Below are 23144 nucleotides of genomic sequence, written 5' to 3' on the forward strand. Positions count from 1 at the left end.
CCCAGCTGGGGGAAGCCCAGACATGGGCATCATCGGTGATTAGCGAAATGATATACGCCACCTTGGATCTTTGAGAAGGAAACGAGAAGGCATAATTTCGAACTGAATGAAGCATTAATTCAAAAACCCTCGGCATCCGTGGGGATCTCCACCATAACTATTGAGTGTCGGAAGTCGGTGTTCAGATGTCAAAGTCATCGGCATAAGGGTTGACGTGGTAGCAGAAGAACCTGAAGGAACAGGATTAGGAGGCAGGGCTTGCGCCCTGTCAGTGGATGCTAGGAGATTCTGCTGTAATAGGCCCATGCGTCGGTCGTTCTGCTTTAAATATTTCTCAATTTTTTAAAACATGCGGGCATGCGTGCTCACATCGCCCCACCTCTGCGGGGTCCATGTTTGTGGGGCAGAGCATACTGTAACAGAGTGCTCACCAAAAACAAGGCGTGACCGCAAGGCCGAGGTGGGCATAGATATATAACGCCACCCACAGCCGCGGGGCGCGTCTGGAGTGTAGATTAGTCGAGGTTGCCAGGTCAGGTTTGTAGAAGTAAGGATAGTGAAAGATACTTGCCGAGTTCTGGGTTGGAGAGGTGCTGTAAGGGTCTGGGAGTCACGCCGCCCTCGGCGTGCTCCTCACTCACCGGCAGCTCCGACGGGTCCTCTCGCGGCACGCAGGCAGCCTCTCTCCGGAATGCCGATCACTACTCCACGTGGGCGCGCGTGGGTCCGTGCTCTTCCCTGCAGCTCCTCCATTGTCTCTCTTAGGGGTAGTCCCAAATAGGTGGTGTTTCCTGCTACATACTCCCATATTGTAAGTCAACCAGTTCCCAGGGGGAGTGTTTTTGAATAGGACACCATCCTGGGTACACTAGGGGAAACCAAAACGTCCAGAAACATGACAGTATCCCTTATGTTTTTTCTAAGGAATAATGATATCTCTGTATCATATTCATGATAGACTGGTTGCTCTGCAATGTGACTAGAATACAGAAGGCATAGCAGAAGTTGGCTGTGTCTGAGGTTCCAGTTCGGAAGACATAATAGCAGCCCTCTGTCTCTGAGGTAAAGGTGGGCTACAAAATTAATTAATCACATTGCCATACACGCATAAGAGTAAGCCTAATAATTAAGGTAAGGAGTGCAAAAAGGTGTTACAAATGGTGTTCCTCGCTGTTTAAACTACTTAAGAAACTAGGCAATGAGTCCTCAGAATGAGAACAAAATACAATTTATCTCATAAATATATAAAAAGTGCATATAGTGTGAAGTGTAATCCCAATAGGACATAAAATGAAAAACACAGTGCACTGTGATAAAGGTGCACAGCAACTTTTATATAAAGTAGATACTAATGGCTGCTCAATCCCTTCTAAGAATTGTTCCACCAATTCTTCCAAAGTTCTCTCATTGTCCAGATCAGACCCCTGATAATCACTCCCCTGATAATAAGAAAGGCAAGACAGGTTCTAAAAATGAAATCACATACAATGAATGCATGGGCCACAAAATGGATGAAAACAAGTTTGACATTTTCACTCAACATTATAGACAAATCACAATAGGCTCTGCGACTGAGGTTTTAGATTGTGTCAAGTATTTTGGTTATTATTGGCTGTAACAGGGACTTGTCACTGTTGAGACACTGTCTCTAAATCCAGGAGTGGGCTGATTAATTGCACAGGCAATCAACCAGACTCCACCTGGCTGATTAAGACTGGGTAAGAAAAAGCATGTTCTGAGAAACAGGAAGATTTCCTTAGTCCACAACTAGGGCTGACCAGAGGAACAGATGTCTTGAGCTGCAGAAGGACTGTATGCTGATAGCAAGACAAGGGGACCAGACCTCTATACCTGGACACATCCATTGCCATAGCACACAAGGGTGCTGACCCAGGAGAGCAGAGAAGCCTTCCCTACAGCTACAACAAACAGATAAGATACTTTCTTCTTAGACTGTTGTATATCTACTGTATATGTATATATGTTTGGGGGTGGTAACTAGCTTAGCTACCCACCCAGTTAGAAAGGGACGGAGTAAACGTGTAGATATTCTCCAAAGCAGAGTAGGCCTTTATTTTGTTTATTTTGAGTGTTTTTTGCTGTGTTAAAGGAACAGGCGCAATAAAGCCTCATTTTAGTTTCACCTTAAAACAGTCTCCATTGCGTACCTCTGCACACCTCTTACACACACCTACAGTATATTTGTTAGTTTATGTTAATGTTTTAACTTTTAGGTCTGTATTCTCCATTTCTCATTACAAAAGTGGATAAACAGAAAGGGGAACAATTTTCTCTTCATATAACATGTTTATTCAACTCAGTGTACATGCTGCATGATGAAAATTAATGTGATACACTAGTGCCTTGGATCAAAATGTTATGTGATCCAAAAGGCTGTATTGGTGAGTCAGTGGCATTAGGAAACATTGGTGTCTTTGGGGTATATGTATCAAGGTAAAAGTGATACCATTCCAGGGCCAAAAATCTGCAATATTTGCATCAAAGAAAAAAATATCAAAATCTGTCATATTAACTCTTTACCCCTTTGGATGGCCCAAAGGGTAGCACAGGACACAATCTGAAGTGAAGGGAAATGGAAGAGGTTTCCGTGGTAAGGACCTCTGTAAGCACCAGAGCTTTCAAGAATGATCACGTGACCAGGCATGCAGGAGGGGTCGTGGCAGTCTGGTGCTGCTGCCCCTACGGTTTTCAAAGAGTTTAATCGGCTGGACTAATGTCACCTTCATTGTAACATTTTTTTTTTAACATATAGTTCTGCAGTCCAAATTCGGAAAAGCTACTCTTGATTTACCTCAAAGTGGAGTGCAGGACTAGACACAATACTGTAGGTAACCATTACAGAGCCTTTTTGGACATTGTTAAGCAGGAGTGAGTAATACTCACGTGATATTACTGACGTCACTAGTGAAAGCATCCTAGCACTGTGACTAGTGGATGGTATCCATAGTGGTGCTACGACCCTCAAGACGCGTTTTGAAGATTATACAATTGCTTCCCCAATTGCTTCCCCATTCATCTCCTATGTTGTGGCGTGACGACACGTGACATCATCACGTTATCCAAGAGAACACGCCCATTTCTGATGGCGGGCGTTTCCAGCAGCAGCAACAGATGATTGGAGCAGCAGGAGGGAGGTGGGTGAGGGATTTGGGGGGGTGGGTGCTGTTTGACACTATTTACAGGTTGTTTGTCATTTGTCTTGTTTCCCTGATGAAGGTGCTTGCACCGAAAAGTTGGATCTTTATGACTGTGTTCAGTCATTAAATTACTCTTTTGCATTAATTTGTTTGCATCGTTTTTTGATGTGCATGTGCAAAGTAATTTTTCTAATTCCTTTGAAAGAATCCAATATGTATTTGTTGCCCATAGTACATACAGATGTAGCAGCGTTTAATGCACCCATTAACACGTTAGGGTGGGAAATGGATAAGGCAATATTTTGGAGTGGTTTAATTCAAACAAAAGCCATTTAGAAATTTATGTTATCCATGATCCTCCAATGCATTAACGGGTGAAATAATGTCTGCTACATCTGTAGGTCCACTAAAAGTATTTGATGTTTTTATGGTTCTCAGATCTTCAGCCGGGATTCTTCTCCACCCCTTAAGGTGGACTCACTTGAATATCAGTTCCCTTCAACATCCATGCAGTACCTTGATCAGCACAGAGTTGCAGCTACTTGATTCCTAAATACTTACTCTGGATTATCCCACTAAAGTAATCAAAAGTACAGTATATAAACAGTGCTCCCCACTGCCACTGCTCAATTAGTGGTGGCAGGGAAGCCAAGGAAGCCGGGTAAGTGATGTTGAGGCCACGGTTGAGAACATTTTGGTTGTGTAGTTTTGGTCAGCTAGATACAGTAGAACAGCAGGTGGCCAAACCAAAAAGAAGGGGTGGGTTGTGGGGAACATAAACAACCAACATAATTAAATTGACAGTACAAAACAGAAATAATAATAATAATAATAATAATAATAACAGTAGAAATAATATCCAACAATAATAGACAATATATGGTGGAGGGGAGAGGGGCAAGAGACATTAGTGGTAATAGTCTTAGTAATTTTCTGGACTTTAACTAGACTTTCGTTTGTTTTTTCTTTTAATTTTTAATATTTTACATTTGTATATATCTTGTACTGTCGATATATCTTCTGGGAAGGCCCTTATCCATGGATTCCAGATCTTTAAAAAAAAAAAAAAATTATAGAGCTGTTCATAAATGATGTGAGTTTTTCCATTTCTAGAACATGCCTAACTTTTTCTTGAAAAATTTGATGATTGTATATTTGTCTGCTTCCATTTAAGTGCTATTGTACATCTTGCTGATTCCATTTAAGTGCTATTGTACATCTTGCTGCTTCCATTTAAGTGCTATTGTACATCTTGCTGCTTCCATTTAAGTGCTATTGTACATCTTGCTGCTTCCATTGGCAGATTTAATAAATCAAATCTGCGGATTGGATTCTTAAAATCCGTCAGAGGATTGCGGAATCCGCGGATTAATTGTCGGTGCAAAATCAAAAATCTGCAAAAGTCGAATCGTCATTTTTGAGACTGATCAGCAGAAATCTGTGGACCAAAGGAAACGGCCGATCAGAGGCAAATCCAAATCTCTAGTCATGATCCACAGTTTAAAATTAACAAGGTGGAACACGGTTCAAGCTTTACTTTTCAGCTCTGTACCCACCAATCAGAAATCTGATAAAGTAATGACTTCTCTCGTGTTGTGTCTGAAAACTCTGCCTCTGCATTACCCTGAAGCAGACTCACTTCCACCTGCCACCTTTGCCTTAACAACACCCTAACACTGGTCCTCCAATGTCAAACAAATGTACTTAATCATTTTGATTATCTCATTTAGTACAGCTGTTATCTACTGTAAGACATAGCTGCTCATGAAGAATGATAACGTGCCACCTTTCAGCAACAACCTTACTCCTGACAGTTCACTTGGCTGGTAAACCTGTTTTCAACTATTTTCATCAAAAAGGGAGGGAAGATAGCCTCCCTCCCTTTATGATGACATTACATCACTCCAAAAAAAGGAAAGGCATCACATGTTATATCCACCAATCCGATTGGTTGGTGTAGCAAGTGATGGTTTCCATTTTGTTTTTGTTTTGAAGTGACGTCATCTTAAAGAGAGGGAAGCATATGCTACCTGATTAGCTAGCTTCCTTCCATTTAAGATGACGTCACACCCTTTAAACAATTGAAGCCATCTCATGGGACATCCTCCAAACGGAGTGGGGGTGTACCATTTGTCAGTCAAATGTGACATCACAGGCCTTATACAGAGGCGGCACATTTTATTTGAGTGCGGCTAGCTCCGCAAGCCGGGGGATGCCCCGGCATGCTAGCCGCACTCCCTCAGCATGCCGCGCGTCATCAGCGTGCCGCGCGTCATCGACGCGCGGTCACGCGTCATCGGGTGCCTGCGCCCCCTGCACGCGCGTCCAGGGCTCCCCGAGGGAGGCCTGGTGTCCCGCGATGTGGGGGACGGCGGCAAGGGGTTCCGGGGGACCCGGCAGACCCGGCGAGCGGAGGGAGAAAGCCCCGATCGGAGGGCGCTCCTCCGCGGCTTCGGCGTGTGCCAGGCACATCCCGGCGCGCGCCTGGTTACTGCTGCGGCCGAGACCGGGCAAATGCTCAAATAAACTCGGCCGCAGCAGTATAATGCCTGTTACGTCTCATTTGAGCCCAAGAAGCCGTCGGATCAATATCTCCGGGACCAAAGTAGTATTTTTTTATTATATTGCACTGTAATGGTTATTTGAATAGGGAAAAGCGCTATTAGCCATCTTTAGCTAATAACACTTTTACCCATTCCGTTGTGGTGTTGGTGGTAGAGCGGGTGGATGAAGGGGGTAGTTGCCCTGGGGTGGGTGTTTAGGCCCTGCGGGATGGGTTAACCCCTTCATTACCTTAGTGGTTGTAATTACTAAGGTAATGAAGGGGTTCATTCCTACTGCAACCCCCCCAGGAGACCTAAACACCCACCCTTGGGCAACTACAAGCTTCACCCACCCCCTCTACCAACAAAAAGATAGTTCCTGCCATTTAATCCCTTCATTACCTTAGCTGTTAGCCGCCAAAGTAATGAAGCTGGCTCTAATTTAATTTGTATCACCTAGGATTGAATACGGGGGTCTCCGGAGCTGAAAGGAAAGCGGGAGACCCCCGGCATCAATCTTATGCAGTAAAAATAAAATAAACTCTGTGATATGCAAATCGCGATTCTGATCTCACCATCCTTTAGGTGGCGAGATAAGAATGCATGTGTTTAAGCCGCAATTTGCATATCAGAGCTTTGTGAATAGCACAGTTGCCAGCAAAAAAATGCGAGTTTGGGCATTTTTTCAGCTACCGCACGGGTTGTTATATCAAGAGTGCTAACACTCGGTTAAAAGCCGTTTTCAAGCAATGTGGCCATGTTATCGGAGCGTTGTGAATAGCTATCAATGCAAAATCGCTCGAAAGTGCTCTTACCAAGCATTAAGGCACTTATCGAAGTTTCGTGAAAAGGCCCTATAAAAAGTAGGTAAATGCATGTCATATATTTTATATTTCTACTGCTATTGTGCATTGCAAATGTATATGCTACATTAGGATGATAACAAAAATGTAATACTGGAACAAGTAACTTCTAAATTAGCTCCACTATATGACACTATGGGCATTGCAGAAACAATGGAAACCATGAAGGAAACAAGCGCTTTGCTCAAAGGGGTTCCACTGAGTAAACCCAAAGTGTGTAATTATTTAATGCTACTAACCAGAAGCCTAGAGTGCTGCTTGTAATTTAGAGTTATTGAATTGCATGCTGTTAAAACCCTTCTAGCCTTTGACTTATAACCAAGTGAATGAATATTAATCTAGATTTGAAAAACAAATAAATTCAGGTTCACTTTCCGGATAAACTAAAAAATGTGTAATTAGGTCATGTTCATTTATATACATATTTCTTGCTGCTCTCTGTTATTATATAATTGCCAATTATCTAAAACGACACCACGGCACAGTTTTCAAAAATAGTGTTTTTAGTGGAAAAAAAGAAGCAGCCTTATTCTTTACCCATTTTCCTAGTTCCAAAGGTAAAAAAAAATCTTAACTTGTTGAATCTTGTGCCCTTGAGTGATTTCATTGAGTGTAATGACATTAGTTTCATTACTGTGATAAGGAAGAAGTACAAACATAGATTTTTTTTTAGTTAGTGCAGCTAGTTCTATTAATGGCATGAATGTAGTTGGTTCTCTTTTAAAATTACATTTATGACTTAAATGTTTGCAATTAGTTCCCTATTGCATCCGTTGGTAATTTATGACAAAGTTTAGTAAAAACCCTCTACATTCTAGAAAAGGTCCTATTTTCACATACCTTTTTAAAGCATAATTGTTTATTAATTTAATGTACACCATTACCAAAAGACAGAACAGATTATTTTGATCAAGCAAAAAGCCTGGTCTTGATAAAGTAGATAAGAAAATATGCAACTAATAATACATCAGACTCAGTTGTTTTACCGAAGTCAACTGGAAAATTACAGGTGGGTTGTAGGGGGTTATGCACTAAGCAGTGATAAGTCGTTTTAAGAGCGCAAAGTGCTTTTTACAAGTAATCACGCTCCCTGCTTGGCCGGGAAATTTGTGGATGACTAGGTGCGCTCACAGGGGGGCGATTCAGGGGGTGCATCCATGACGTCAGGGAGCTGGTTTGCCCTCATTGGGCGAGAAGGAAATGGGTTGTTGGCGGGCACTGCATAGGAACTCAGCCAAGAAATAGGATTAAAATCAGCTTTATTCAAACATGGTGCTGGACATCACAGAAACTTCTATCATCTGACGCGTTTCGTTCCGATCAGGAACTTTATCAGAGACTCTTTGATAAAGTTCCTGATCGGAACGAAACGCGTCAGAGGATAGAAGTTTCTGTGATGTCCAGCACCATGTTTGAATAAAGCTGATTTTAATCCTATTTCTTGGCTGAGTTCCTACGCAGTGCCCGCCAAAAACCCATTTCCTTCTACTACATTTCTGGGCTGGAGCATGCAAGCGATTCCCTGCTGTATAGGACGTCTGCCACGGAGCCGCCTCCATCTGCGGTTGCGCGGCTTGCCGGTACACGTGACACGTCGTCGGAATCCTTCCCGGAGCAAGCAGGATGGCGACAGCGGTGACGTCATGCAGAAGCGCGGCCACTGTGGAGCTGAGACCGGGAAGCCTTGAAGGAGCAGTGAAGACACCAGGCGGGTAAGGGCAGCAGATTTTGGTTGATTAGTGAGTACAGGAGAGGAGTCTTCACACGGCTTCTCATCCAGTCTCCACACTAACTCCTGCACAACTGGCCCCCCTCCTAGGTTTTTAGTCTGCATTTCCGTTCCTTCATTTATATTGTTATGGACATTTGAACACATCATTGCAGCAGGGATTGTCTCCATTCTACATACATGTGCATTTGAGATTTCTTAGAGTGTACTTACCCATGCTACATACACTCCATAGAGCACCGGACATTATGGGGTTTATTCCCCTTATTCTATATGCCCTTATTGGGCAAACCGCTAACATGACGCGCTTGCAGATGACAAATTCAAATTTGCATGCTCTGCAAGCAGCTAAGCGCCGAGCAGGTGCAGGCGCTTGCTCACGCTGGCCACACACATTGCCTCAATGTGTTTCATAGCGGCCAGCTTGAGCGTGCCCGTCCACTCAGCGCCACCCTGGCCGAGTCCTTAGAAAGGAAAATAAAAAACACCATTGATGACATTTAGCCATTACACAATTTTGTGGAGCTTGGTGAAAGGGGGCCCTTACCATTCACCTTGAACAATACCTGAAAGTTAATTGTGATACAAATGTAGGATTAGAAGCAGCTTCAACTCTACACCTTTTCCAAAAGAACAACTTGATTTTTCAGCTAGCAGCTACTGCTTGATCTGCAGCTATGCTTCTGTTTGACTAGATTAATATGTGCCATCTGGTGCATTGGTCACCGCAGTTTCTAGATATAGACTCCCAAGCTTGCCTTGTCAGGTGGATTCTACCTCAAATAATTATTCAAACTAGAGAAAACTTGTATTAAAATGTGCCTCCTACCTCCTTGTAACAGCAGGTACTCCAGATGGCAGAGAAAATGCCCCTTGAAGTGCATAGGATGCTGTAATAATGCAAAACTATGATAGTTAGCCCTACTTTCTAATCGGCCTGGAGAACAAATTTATCTCTGATTTATGTTTTTCAAATGTACACTTCCAGTTTAAATGTTGAAATTTGAATGGAATGCAATTCTGTACATCAATAGTCATCAGGCAACTCATTAGGGCGTGCAGAAAGTAACTACAACACCACCTGCTTAAGTACATCTTAGTAACTGTAGTGAATCTGAAAAATAAAGAATGATATATTTAAAAAATATATACTTTTCTAAAGAAATATACATTCTGTGTGCAAAAAATGTGACTCAGATATGCAATTAAGGAAGTTGTTGACCAACCAGAATGCCATGACATTTTGGCTCCTATACAATATGCAGTGAAGCTGTTTCTCCATGTCAGGGATGACTCAGCTCAAAATTAATGAAGTTATGAGGCTGCTCTGCCATTGAGAAGGGCCTATGATGTGTAACTAACCTTGCTTCATCAGGCTTCAAATTGGTACTGTACCTTTGGAAACAAATTATGTTTGAAAATCTTGTGTGTTTTTTAGAAGCTTTGGGGTTGGGAGCCAAGTGTATGCTGGTTATAGTGCCTAGTCACTTGATAAAGACCATAAGGTCGAAACGTTGTGTGGCACAATACATTTTCTCTATTCAGAAATCCGTGGAGCGCTGGATCCCTTCTTTTTCCACAGGTTATAGTGGCAACACATGCTCAGAAAACAGTATGGAGAGAGAGAGATACAGATACAGATACCGACAGAGATACAGACAGAGACAAAGATACAGACAGAGACAGAGATGCAGACAGAGACAGAGATACAGACAGAGACAGAGATACAGACAGAGACAGAGATACAGACAGAGACAGAGATACAGACAGAGACAGAGATACAGACAGAGACAGAGATATAGACAGAGACAGACAGATACAGACAAAGACAGAGACAGAGATACAGACAGAGACAGAGATACAGACAGAGACAGAGATACAGACAGACAGAGATACAGACAGACAGAGATACAGACAGACAGAGATACAGACAGACAGAGATACAGACAGACAGAGATACAGACAGAGACAGAGATACAGACAGAGACAGAGATATAGACAGAGACAGACAGATACAGACAGACAGAGATACAGACAGAGAGACAGAGATACAGACAGAGAGAAAGAGATACAGACAGAGAGACAGACAAAGCGAGGCAGGCAGGCACAATTAATCCTAATTGGCGTCAGTGAACATCATTTGGTGCACAACTACCTAGAATTGTTCATAACACAATCATATCTGCATAACTGGCTGCAGCATCTAGCAGCACAGTAATAGGTTCTGTGTGTCGGTGCACCAATTAGTACTCAATTACTGTGGCATTACATATATGGTCAATACTATCGTTCCTATACAACACCAACCTCTAGTTAATAACTCTATATGAGGGTTACTAGGGCCAGTGAGTTCACCAACACTGGACTTTAATATCCAATTGACACTCCTCTGGAGTAACCTACCCCAAGAGTCTAAAAAACACTTGGTACTATTTAATAAATGTTTTAAACCCCATTGTTTTAACGAAGTTTTTTGAATAAATATGTTTTAACTCATTCACCATCTCACACAGGAAGAGAGTGCTATATAGGGGTTCTGTTCGTCTTCAACAATTTGAGACATGAGTATGTCTTCACCACACATTATTTAAGTTATGGTGGGTGAAAAGGTGACTAAAAACCCTCCACCATATAGCATATAAAAATATTACTTGTTAGCACATTTACGTCTAAGACCCTGCTTTTCGCCATTATCACCTAGCATACATTATTGGGTCTATTGGTAAAGAGTTAAGCATGGTATTTCCACATTGTGATGGTGGTAGATAATGCCACAAGGTACCCAGAAACAACTCTGCTACTGAGTATTAATGCTCGTGCAGTTGCTGCAGAACAGGGAAAGCTATTTGAGTATGGATGAAATGTTAACTGATCAGGGTGCGAATTACACTTCTAATCTGATGAAAAACTTTTGTAAACTAAGGATAACCAAATTACAGACTTTGGTGTACAATCTGGAGATGGACAGACTGGTAGAGTGATTTATTAAAAGCCTAAAGTTTATGCTCTGCAAATTCATCAAGGCTGACACTTCACTACCTGGTTTTCACAATGCGTAAAGAACTACAGGCATCCACAGGATTATCACCTTTTGAGTTGTTATATGGATGACAACCTTGTGAAATCCAGGATCTTGTTAAAGAGCCATGGGAAGCAGAGGCATGCTGTGCAGAGAATACAATCCAGTGTGTGATACATTTGAGTGACAAAATTAAACAAGTGGGGACATTTGCACAAGATAACTTAAAAGGAGCTCAAGAGGACAGGGAAGTTATATAAAATAATAATAAGATGAAGTTCTATTAATACTGTACCATCCTCCGAAAATAAATTGTTGTACATAAGGTAGATTATGAGGTCTGTACCCAAGATAGACAGAGAGGGTTACAGGTAGTTCATGTTGTGGCAGGGTCTTTCCCGTGTCTGAAGGCTATACAAGGAAAGCCTGTGTCTAGATGTTAAGTCCAACAGGGAGCTGGTTAATCTGCAGCATGAGGCAATTAACCAGCTTCCTCCTGGGGCTCGTTAAGAGAGTTTAAAAGCCTGCATGACAAGTCTTGTGATCACAGCAGTGATCTAGCAGTCCATGAAAACGCCCTGGACTGCTGTAGAGATCATACAGGGACGATTTCTCTCTGATCCAAAAAACACACGGACCGTCATGGAGAGCTGTATCTTGAGAAAGCGCTACTACAGCGTGAAACGCGTGGGAGGAGAACCCCCCTTTTTTGTTTTGTGTCCTTGTCATGTTCCACATGTTTTTTATGTAGTCTTAATAAATATTTTTAATTCGCCCCCCACCCGGTGAGTTGTGAGTGCTTCTGGCTCCCTCGACTGTCCGCCAATCCTGTTTGCTGTTCTTGTCTCACATTTTAATCTGGTCTGTTACTGTTACATACGCCTATAATATATATTTTCTTTAACTGTGCATGCAATGTCTTGTATATAATGTATACCCTGTTAATTTATGTAACTGTATTTGTAACCATGTATTATTTGTTTTACCTCTATGCCCAGGACATACTTGAAAACAAAAGGTAACTGTCAATGTATTACTTCCTGGTAAAACATTTTATAAATAAATATATCCATACAGTCTGTAATATCTAAAGGATATAGCTACCAGTTTAAATTATAGCTATGCTGTCTAACGATTTATTGTGTAGCACTGCAAGTATAACTGTATGCAGATAGAGGTACATATGGCAAAGATCGGGCAATATGCTCTGTGTGCTTTATATACCGCTAGTTTCCACCACTGGTACACAATACACTTAAACCCCTATTACTGAAAAGGGTATCCACATTAATAGTTTCCATATATGAGTACATTGATGTGATTATGTGTATGCGACGCACGCTAACAGCTCCCAGCTACTGTGGATACATTTGTATCCCTTGAGAATGAATATAGCAAGGGAACTGCTGTTCGCAAGTCCCGCACCAAAGAAAGAGTAACAATACTGCTACATACAACTGCTGCATTGAACAAATGGTGACAGGATAAACACACTAATGACAGCACTCTAAAACAGAAAATATAATGAAAGTGGGCCCAAACAACCCCACTAAAAATCATATAAATCCCAAAGTAGGCTCCAGCACACTCAGATAGATGGAAAAACGTTGAGTCTCAGAATAAGCCACAAATTTAATAGCGTAAAAAAATAAAAATACAAAATTGGAAATGCTAACCGACTAATTATGCAAAGTATACAGCTCTAATTATCACACAAGGGGGGGGAGAGATACAAAGGGAAGGGAAGTGTGGGGTACAAATGAGGGTATGGGAAAAGGAAAACATTAACATATAAAGACACTGGGGTAAGAGGGGCAACGTTTCAGGGTAGAAACCCTTTCTTCTGGCCCGTTCCCTTGGGTCCAGAGGAACCTCAAGGTACTTCCCTTGACCCTTGTCCCCCCAATAAGACACACAAATGAAAGCTAAGCACAGACTAATGCAATCATATAATTCTGCCGTGAACAGCCATCCGCAGTAAAGGTAAGTATATAGGGGTAAAGCAAACCGTCCTTATTCTCAGTGTTCACAAGCTGCTGGCAAGAGCTACAGGCAATCTTCTTCTCTAACTGCAGCTGCGATGGACAGGACATCCCACAAGGCATTGCATTTGTAGTCACTTCCTGGATGACGTCACGTATCATGTCCGTGAAGTGCCTCCTACAAGGGGGATCGAGCGCGCATGTGTTAGGCAATGCTCGAAAATCCCACATGGCTACTGTAAACAGTGAAGGGATGCCACAGTCTCCTCTTGAGGCGCCGGACTGCTGCGCATGCGCAGTGAAGTAGCTTGTTCGTGGATGCTGCAAACCATGCAGAGAAGTAGTGCTGCTTGCCGGATTAGAAGTGCATCAGCATCTGTAGAGAAAATATGTGTCCAAAAGGGCTGGTAGGGGGTAGTTTCTATAACAAGACAAAATATCCATGAGTGTAGTGAACAAAAGGATAAAAAAACACCTACAGAAAAGATGCTGAACACATGCGGAGAAGGTAAACATAGGGAGAAACAGGACGAAATACAAGCGTGTGTAATAATCTAAATCTAAAAATTGTGTAAAAAATATCTGATGATACTTTGCATAATTAGTCGGTTAGCATTTCCAATTTTGTATATCTATTTGTTTACGCTATTAAATTTGTGGCTTATTCTTTATAGATTTTCCATCTATCTGAGTGTGCTGGAGCCTACTTGGGGATTTATATGATTTTTATGGGGTTGTTTGGGCCCACTTCGCTCCGTGCACCATTAACATTTTCATTATATTTTCTGTTTAGAGTGCTGTCTATTAGTGTGTTTATATTGTGCTTGACCCAAACTTTAGACGTGCACCTGATTACATTCCTCCTCTATTGATCTCTCTGTAGGGGTACCCCAGGGCTCTGTCCTGGGACCTCTTCTCTTTCCTCTGTACACACTCTCTCTAAGTGACCTAATAACATCTTTTGGGTTTAATTATCACCTCTATGCTGATGACCCACAAATATACTTTTCAACACCCGACCTTACACCTGCTGTACAAACCAAAGTTTCTGAATGTCTCTCTGCAATATCATCCTGGATGGCCCTCGCCGCCTTAAACTCAACATGGCTAAAACAGAGCTCCTCATACTTCCTCCCAAACCTGGCCCTACAACCTCCTTCCACATTACTGTTGGAACTACGATCATTCACCCAGTAGCCCAAGCACGCTGCCTAGGGGTCACACTCGACTCCACTCTCACATTAGCCCCTCACATTCAAAACATTTCTAAAACCTGTCGCTTTTTCCTCCGCAATATAACAAAGATACGCCCTTTCCTCTGTTGCTCGACTGCTAAAACTCTGACTCAGGCCCTCATTCTCTCCCATCTTGATTATTGTAACCTCCTGCTGTCCGGCCTTCCTGCCTCTCACCTGTCTCCCCAACAATCTATCCTAAACGCTGCTACCAGAGTCACGCTACTCTTTCCTAGATTTGTCTCAGCATCTCCCCTCATGAAATCCCTCTCCTGGCTTCCAATCAAATCCCGCATCTCACACTCCATTCTTCTCCTCACTTTTAAAGCTTTACACTCTTCTGCCCCTCCTTACATCTCAGCCCTAATTTCTCGTTATGCACCATCCAGACTCTTGCGTTCTTCTCAAGGATGTCTTCTTTCTACCCCCTTTGTATCTAAAGCCCTCACCCACCATAAACCTTTTTGACTGACTGCCCCACACCTCTGGAATGCCCTTCCCCTCAGTACCCAACTAGCACCCTCTCTATCCACCTTTAAGACCCAACTTACAGTAAGACACACTTGCTTAAAGAAGCATACAAATAGAACTGTGGATATTCTGAACACATGATACATAAAGCTTGGCCCCCTGCAGATGCACTTACCAGAACTCCCTCCTACTGTCTCTGTACGTTCTCCCTACCTACCAATTGGACTGTAAGCTCCTGGGGTCAGGGACTCCTCTTCCTTAATGTTACTTTTATGTCTAAAGCACTTATTCCCATGATCTGTTATTTATATGTAACGGGTATTCCCCCACCCAATCGCATATAGTGTGTGTGCGGGGGAACCTATATGTTACCAGTTATGGTGCAGTATACCTGTCAGGCTCACAGGAGGTCTGAGCCTCCGCTAGGGAGAGCCTGGGGTACTTCTCTGGAACGTTTCTTGTCAGCACCTCCACCTATGTGAGATTCCAGGCGTGTAGAGTGGCCCTCACATAGGAACATCCATAAAGTAACCAGCCCACACCAAAGGTTATGGCTAAAAGGGTTTACTATATGGCAAATAACACAATATAACATACTTCAACAATATGACATTGACAGTGTCCCTCTATAACACTAATAGGCACAACTACCCGGTCACCACGCAGGGCTTTGTACCCCACACGTTATATCAATAGTCCCAAATGTCCCACAATACCCCAAGTGAGTGACTGTTAGTAAAGTTGGTGCACTTGATGACTGACTGTACCTGCCCAGTGCTCCAGCACCTGGGGCTGCAGACACTTCACAAAGGATCCGCCGCTCTGCGATCTCCTCAGCGATGTCCTGTAACTCTGCCTGGCGGTGGGTGGCTCCCGCATGGAGTGATCCACCTTTGGAAAGTCTCTTATCTCTGCAGCCGCAGAGAATGATTCCTTGCACACTGACCCTTCTTGTCAGAGCACACAGCACTACAGCTGTGTCACTTACTGAACTGACTGCTAACAGGGTAAAGTCCCTACCTAATGGGCCTTCCCTAAAGCAGTCACAAGCTGAAGGGGAGTGGGGTCTAGCTGGGGTCTAAGGGGAGATTTCTGGCCTAGTGCAGGAGGCTACTTTCCTCGCTGCACAAACACACCCTCCCCTCTCTGTGTCCCAGCTCCTAACTGACAATCCCTGTCTGCACACAACATTGTTGCAACTTTGCAGCATGAGAATCTGTCAGCCTTATTGGCTTCAATGCAGCAGGTGATAGGGGTGAAAGGGCAGTCCCCAGAGGCTGCTGGGAATTGTAGTCCTTGGTACACTTACCCACAGCAGCACATACGCAAGGGGGAAAGAAACCTGCAGACAGGGGGACCAGAGGGACCCTGGCTACATATATTATCTGTTATTTATTTGATTACGACATGTATTACTACTATGAAGCGCTATGTACATTTATGGCGCTATATAAATAAAGACATACAATATACTGACCTTATGTCGCAACCTCAGGACGCTGTTGCCTCAGCCTCTAGTGCAAATACTTTTGCATACTGCACCGACACACTTTATTCGAGCAAATACCCAGTATGTACCTGGCAGATACCTGGAATGCGCCGCTCCTCACCTCTGACAAGCCCCGTTGCGTTTGCCTTCCCAGCCTGGGTTCATGCCTGGCTGACGGGCGGCTGATCTGTTAAATGATAATGATTAGGATTTAATAGGCTGCAATGCTTCGCGTGTCTACCAGATGGCATAAATTCATGAATTGTAATGCAGTATATATATATATACTGTGCAGTATTGCAGCCAGTGGGAATAAAATGCTTCAATCCCTGCTTGGAAAATAACCCAATGCACTCGGGCAGAAAACAGTCACAAACCTCAATACACCCGGGTATACCCGAATTCGTGGGACTAGCCGAGCTCGAATAAAGTGTGTCGCCAGTGTATTCTGATTTAGATGCAGCAAGAATTGCAACTCTATGCTTAGGCAACAGGGATTTTCTTTCAGAGAATAATCCCTCAGACGTCCCTAAAGAGCTGTTCCTGGACCATGGGCGTATGTGGTTTCGCTACATTGATGACGGGTTCTTGTTGTGGGAAGGGGATGACAGTACTTTACTGGACTTTGTAGCAGACCTGAATATGGCCAAAGAAACAATTGGGTTTACAAGTATTTATGATAAGAGTGCTGTTAACTTCCTTGACACTACTGTTAGGGTGACAAATAATAGGCTGGAGTCAAATATTTTTACTAAACCCACAGATAGGAACAACTTGTTGCACTATTCAAGTTTCCATCCTCCAGGGACCCTGCGTGGTCTGCCTTACAGCCAGTTCTTACGGACTAAACGTATTATTAGTACGGAGACAGACTTAAAGTTCAGTATGGACAGTATGACCAACAAATTCAGAGAGAGAGGTTATTCCATAGAACTCTTGACAAGGCAACGAACTAAGGCAGAATCAGTGTCTAGAACTACCCTCCTAGACCCTTCCACAGCTAGACGTAATACGAGAACATTTTCGGTTCCATTTATATCCACCTTTAATACCCAAAGTGGAGAGATAAAAAACATAATCTTATGACACTGGCCACTTTTGCAGAATGACCCACACTAGCTCTGCTATTCTCTTTACGACCACTCATTTCATATAAAAGAGGGAGGAACCTGAGGGATCAATTGGTTAAGGCTGACATTGGGGGGACACAGAGCAGACAGACCTTTTTGGGAACAGCTAAGCTTGGTTGCTACAGATGTTGTAGCTGTGCACAGTGCAATAGCATGCAGGAGGGGCCAACGTTTCTTCACCCACTGTCGGGTCAGAAGTACACAATTGAAGAGCACTATACATTCTTATCCAAGTGGGTCGTGTATCTAATCAAGTGTCCCTGTGGGCTGGGGTATGTGGGTGAGACTACCCAGCCAGTTAGGGACAGGATTAGACAGCACAAGACTGCTATACGGAAATGTGACCCAGATGCTCCAGTCGCTCACCATTTCACACAAGCCGGGCACAATGTAAGCCAGCTACGATATCAAATAATAGATGGGGGAAAAGGAAGCGGCGTGGGGGAGATCTACAGAGAACTCTATTCCAAAGAGAAACACAGTGGATAAGACGCTTGGACACACTGGCCCCACGTGGCATGAATAAGTCAATAGACCTCAGCTGTTTCATGTGAGGTGACGATTAACTATAGCCCTGGAGCGGTTGGCCCTGGAGCGGTTGGCAAGACCCTCTTGCATTTATGACTGTTAACAACTTGGTAGCAACATAGGCTCTAGATAGTTGCCCCAACTATGAGAGATGTAGTGGTTGGTGTTCTGGTCACTAGTGGCAGTCTTAGTGTGGTGATCCAGTCTCTAACTTAGTATGCTCTAACCCACCTCTACCCCTGTCTAGGGGCTATAACATCAGATATTTTTTACACAATTTTTAGATTTAGATTATTACACACGCTTGTATTTGGTCCTGTTTCTCCCTGTGTTTACCCGCATATGTGTTCAACATCTTTTCTGTAGGTGTTTTTTATCCTTTTGTTCACTACACTCATGGATATTTTGTCTTGTTATAGAAACTACCCCCCTACTAGCCCTTTTGGACACATCTTTTCTCTACATATGCTGATGCACTTCTAATCCGGCACTACTTCTCTGCAAGGTCTGCAGCATCCACGAACAAGCAACTTCACTGCGCATGCGCAGCAGTCCGGCGCCTCAAGAGGAGACTGTGGCGTCCCTTCACTGTTTACAGTAGCCATGTGGGATTCTCGAACATTGCGTAACGCATGCGCGCTTGATCCCCCTTGTAGGAGGCACTTCACGGACATGATGGGCGGGACGACACGTAATACGTGACGTCATCCAGGAAGTGACTACAAATGCAATACCTTGTGGGATGTCCTGTCCATCGCAGCTGCAGTTAGAAATAAGAAGATTGCCTGTAGCTCTTGCCAGTAGCCTGTGAACACTGAGAATAAGGACGGTTTGCTTTACCCCTATATACTTACCTTTACTGCGGATGGCTGTTCACGGCAGAATTATATGATTGCATTACTCTGTGATTTTGCTTAGCTTTCATTTGTGTGTATTATTGGGGGGACAAGGGTCAAGGGAAGTACCTTGAGGTTCATGTGGACCCAAGGGAACGGGCCAGAAGAAGAAATGACCTCCCAAGTTAAACAGGTGAAGGAGGAGGAGTGAGCTCTGGGGTGAGGTGCCACAGCCTCCAATTGACTGCTACCAGTCAGACATAGATTAACACACATTCCCAGCTAGCTCAAACTCCCACACCCATCATTTCATTTGCTGTAGGAACAAGACCTATTATGGTTCTTCCCCTCTTACAGAGGTAAAAGGAAGGGTTCACATTGTAGTGTAGTGTAGGACCTGCATTAATTTGGTTATACCTTGACGTTGGTATGCAGGCTTATGACGCTTTGGCCAAAGGGTTAACCAAATAACCAAGTACTTAATATTATTATTATTGAAGTATTTTACTTTATACTTTTCATCATATATGTTTTGTCAATGGGATGTAGCATTGGGCACCCCATGTCTCTTGTTGTATACAATTACCACGCTCAGTAGCTCTCTGGTTGACATAAATATATATTCATCATGTGGTGGGTGTGGGAGTTTGAGCTAGCTGGGAATGTGTGTTAATCTTTTGGGTTGTATCTATCAACCTTTTTGTAAATAAGTTGCTACTATTCCTCTATGCACCCTATTAACATTAGTACTCTATTGATCTATAATAGGTGAGCAGCAGGTAATATCTTGCTTGTGTGGACTTTCTTAATCATACAGTTGAATCTGCACAAGGGGTTGGTCCTGAAGTCAGATTAGTACACAACAAATTGCAGGTGGCAATGAATAAGGGCATTTCTTTTATTAACAATATTTTTAGTGATATATTTCTAAACCATTCATAGAATACAGAAAATAAAAAAAAATGGGAAATGGATAACAGTTTAATTCAGATACAAGACTAATATTTCCAATATAATAATTAGTAAAAATCCTATATTGTTAGGAGAACCTATCAAAAGCAATTTGTAATTGTCTATCCATTGTTATATGCTGATTTGCCAACTTGGCTGAGAATCATTTGAGCAAATCCCTTGTAAATGTATCACAATGCTTCCTTTTATCTGTATCCCTCAGATAATAATTAAGTTTGAGATAAACAGCTGTAAATGAAAGAGACCATACCTTTCCTGGCAGCTCCAGTCTTGCAAATTACTTCATATGTTTTCAGATCTTGACATGTGCCTGGGGTCTCAGGTTGGGTCTGTAAGAAATGTTTAATTTGCAAATATTTCCAGGCTTCCTTAGTGGAATCTCAATATTTCTCTTTTATCATTTCAAATGTTTGAATTTTCCCATTACTGTATTCTTCCAGAAAGACCAATCAGATAGAAACGTGGATAATTCTACTTTATGGCTAAAGTGTGCCAAACATGTACTGTATGTATGTATGTATGTGTCTTTATTTATACAGCGCCATTATGTACATACAGTAGTGCTTCACAGTAGTAATACACGTGACAATCATATAAATAACAAATAATACAAATAACAGGTCATGGGAATAAGTGCTTCAGACATAACAGTAACATTTTGGAAGGGGATTCCCTGTTCTGAAGAGCTTACAATCTAATTGGTAGGTAGGAAGAACGTAAAGAGACAGTAGGAGGGCATTCAGCTAAGTGCGTCTGCAGGGGGGCAAGCTTTATGTATCATGTGTATAGTATTAGCCACAGTGCTACTCATATGCTTCTTTAAGCAAGTGTGCCTTAAGGTTGGTCTTAAAGGTGTATAGAGAGGGTGCTAGTTGGGTATTAAGGGGAAGGGCATTCCAGAGGTGTGCGGCAGTCAGTGAGAAAGGATTAAGGCGGGAGAGGGCTTTAGATACAAAGGGGGTATAGAGAAGACATCCTTGAGCAGAATGCAAGAGTTGGGATGGTGTTAGCGAGAAATTAGGGCTGAGATGTAAGGAGGGGCAGGAGAGTATAAAGCTTTAAGAGTGAGGAGTAGAATTGAGTGTGAGATGCGGGATTTGATAGGAAGCCAGGAGAGCGATTTTAGCAGGGGAGACGCTGAGACAGATTTAGAAAAGAGTCGAGTGATTCTAGCAGCAGCGTTTAGGAGAGATTGTAGGGTAGACAGGTGAGAACATACAGAACCCCAATAAGCTCATATTGAACCCCCAAAATAACCACAATATATATATATATATATGCGTATAGGTGTCAAAGAGGAGTGCTACTTAGCATGGCAATATATATTTAAAACCAGAGACAGAACATGAAACACAGACAGAGCTCAGTGCTACATCCATTAACACAGATACACGGTACAATGCCTATATATATATCTTTGAATAAAGTGGTCTTTTAGTTTAACTCTGCCTTGGAGGGGCTCAAGGGCTTACAACACTTTGGCCAAAGAGTTAAACTAAAAGACCATTTTCTTCAAAGTTGTCTTTATATATATATATATATATATATATATATATATATATATATATATATATATATAGGCACTGTACTGTGTATCTGTGTTAATGGATGTAGCACTGAGCTCTGTCTGTGTTTCATGTTCTGTCTCTGGTTTTAAAGATTCAGGTGAGAAGCAGGAAGGCCTGACATATATATATATATATATATATATATATGTATATATATATATATATATATATATATATATATATATATATATATATATATATATACATATATATATATATCTTTGAATAAAGTGGTCTTTTAGTTTAACTCTGCCTTGGAGGGGCTCAAGGGCTTACAACACTTTGGTCAAAGAGTTAAACTAAAAGACCATTTTCTTCAAAGTTGTCTTTATATATATATAAAGACAACTTTGAAGAAAATGGTCTTTTAGTTTAACTCTTTGGCCAAAGTGTTGTAAGCCCTTGAGCCCCTCCAAGGCAGAGTTAAACTAAAAGACCACTTTATTCAAAGATATATATATATATATGTCAGGCCTTCCTGCTTCTCACCTGAATCTTTAAAACCAGAGACAGAACATGAAACACAGACAGAGCTCAGTGCTACATCCATTAACACAGATACACAGTACAGTAACTATATATATATATATATATTGTGACATAGTCCAAAGATGTTAGGCAGCTTTCTGCCCCATTTTAGAGCAGAAAGTGCAGGAATAGTTACAAATGATCCGTTCCACAGCTTCCCATTAACTCAGGCAGCTGGATGGAAAATCCAGACCACAGATTACCATGGCTCTAGTTCTCCCTCACCTGCTCTTCTAATCACATGCACAGGTATTTAGAGCAGAGAGGTTTTGCATTTCTCTCTCTCTCCTTGGAGCCTGGGGGCTGGGGGTGTCGCTACTCTCCTGCATCCAGTATCGAGGTTGACGGCCTCTCCACGTATGACAGTACCAGAGGATTTGCCTGGACACCCCAAACAGATAAGACAAACAAATGGTTACTGCTGTTGCTAAAAGACTGTGCTGTATCTTGTGACCCTAAATGAGAGAGCATTGTTTTAAGCTGGGGAACCAGTTTAGTTGGCCAGCAGCTGTTAGAGAGACTGATTCTGATGTGTAGTTAGATCCCTGAAAGGGATAGGATTTGCTTATATGATTTTGGTTTTATTTCTTGAAATAACAGTGTGGGAAATATTGTAACACTGAAATGTGTGAACTGCTGAATGAAAGTATCTGAGTACCTCTAACCTACACATGTTAAAGCTGCAGTACCTTACTTGGATGAAAATAAAGCAGGCAGAAGCCTGAGTTAAGCAGCATAATAATTTGCATGATCCTGTTTGTTGTATAATTAACCCTAGAAGACTGTGTCGGGAAGAACCCAGACAGACGTCAGCACTACAAAAGAGGGGCGTTTGTCACATATGGTGGAGAATGCGGGTCAACACTAAAAAGTCTGTGGGTTTGCAAATAAATGCGGGGGTTTAAAATGGCCGCCGAGCTGAACTAAAGTACAGATGCTATGAGTGAAGTCTGTCCCAATGTGTATATCAGTTGTGCTTCTAGCATACACAGAGAATGTGCGAAGTGTGGATGCAATAGCACCCTGAACCCAAACAGAAAACCAAAATGTTTTGCTGAAGAAGAAAAAAAAAAAAATTGCATCTAGCAAGTGC

The sequence above is a fragment of the Ascaphus truei genome, chromosome 2 (assembly GCF_040206685.1).
Source record: "Ascaphus truei isolate aAscTru1 chromosome 2, aAscTru1.hap1, whole genome shotgun sequence".
Taxonomy (NCBI): domain Eukaryota; kingdom Metazoa; phylum Chordata; class Amphibia; order Anura; family Ascaphidae; genus Ascaphus; species Ascaphus truei.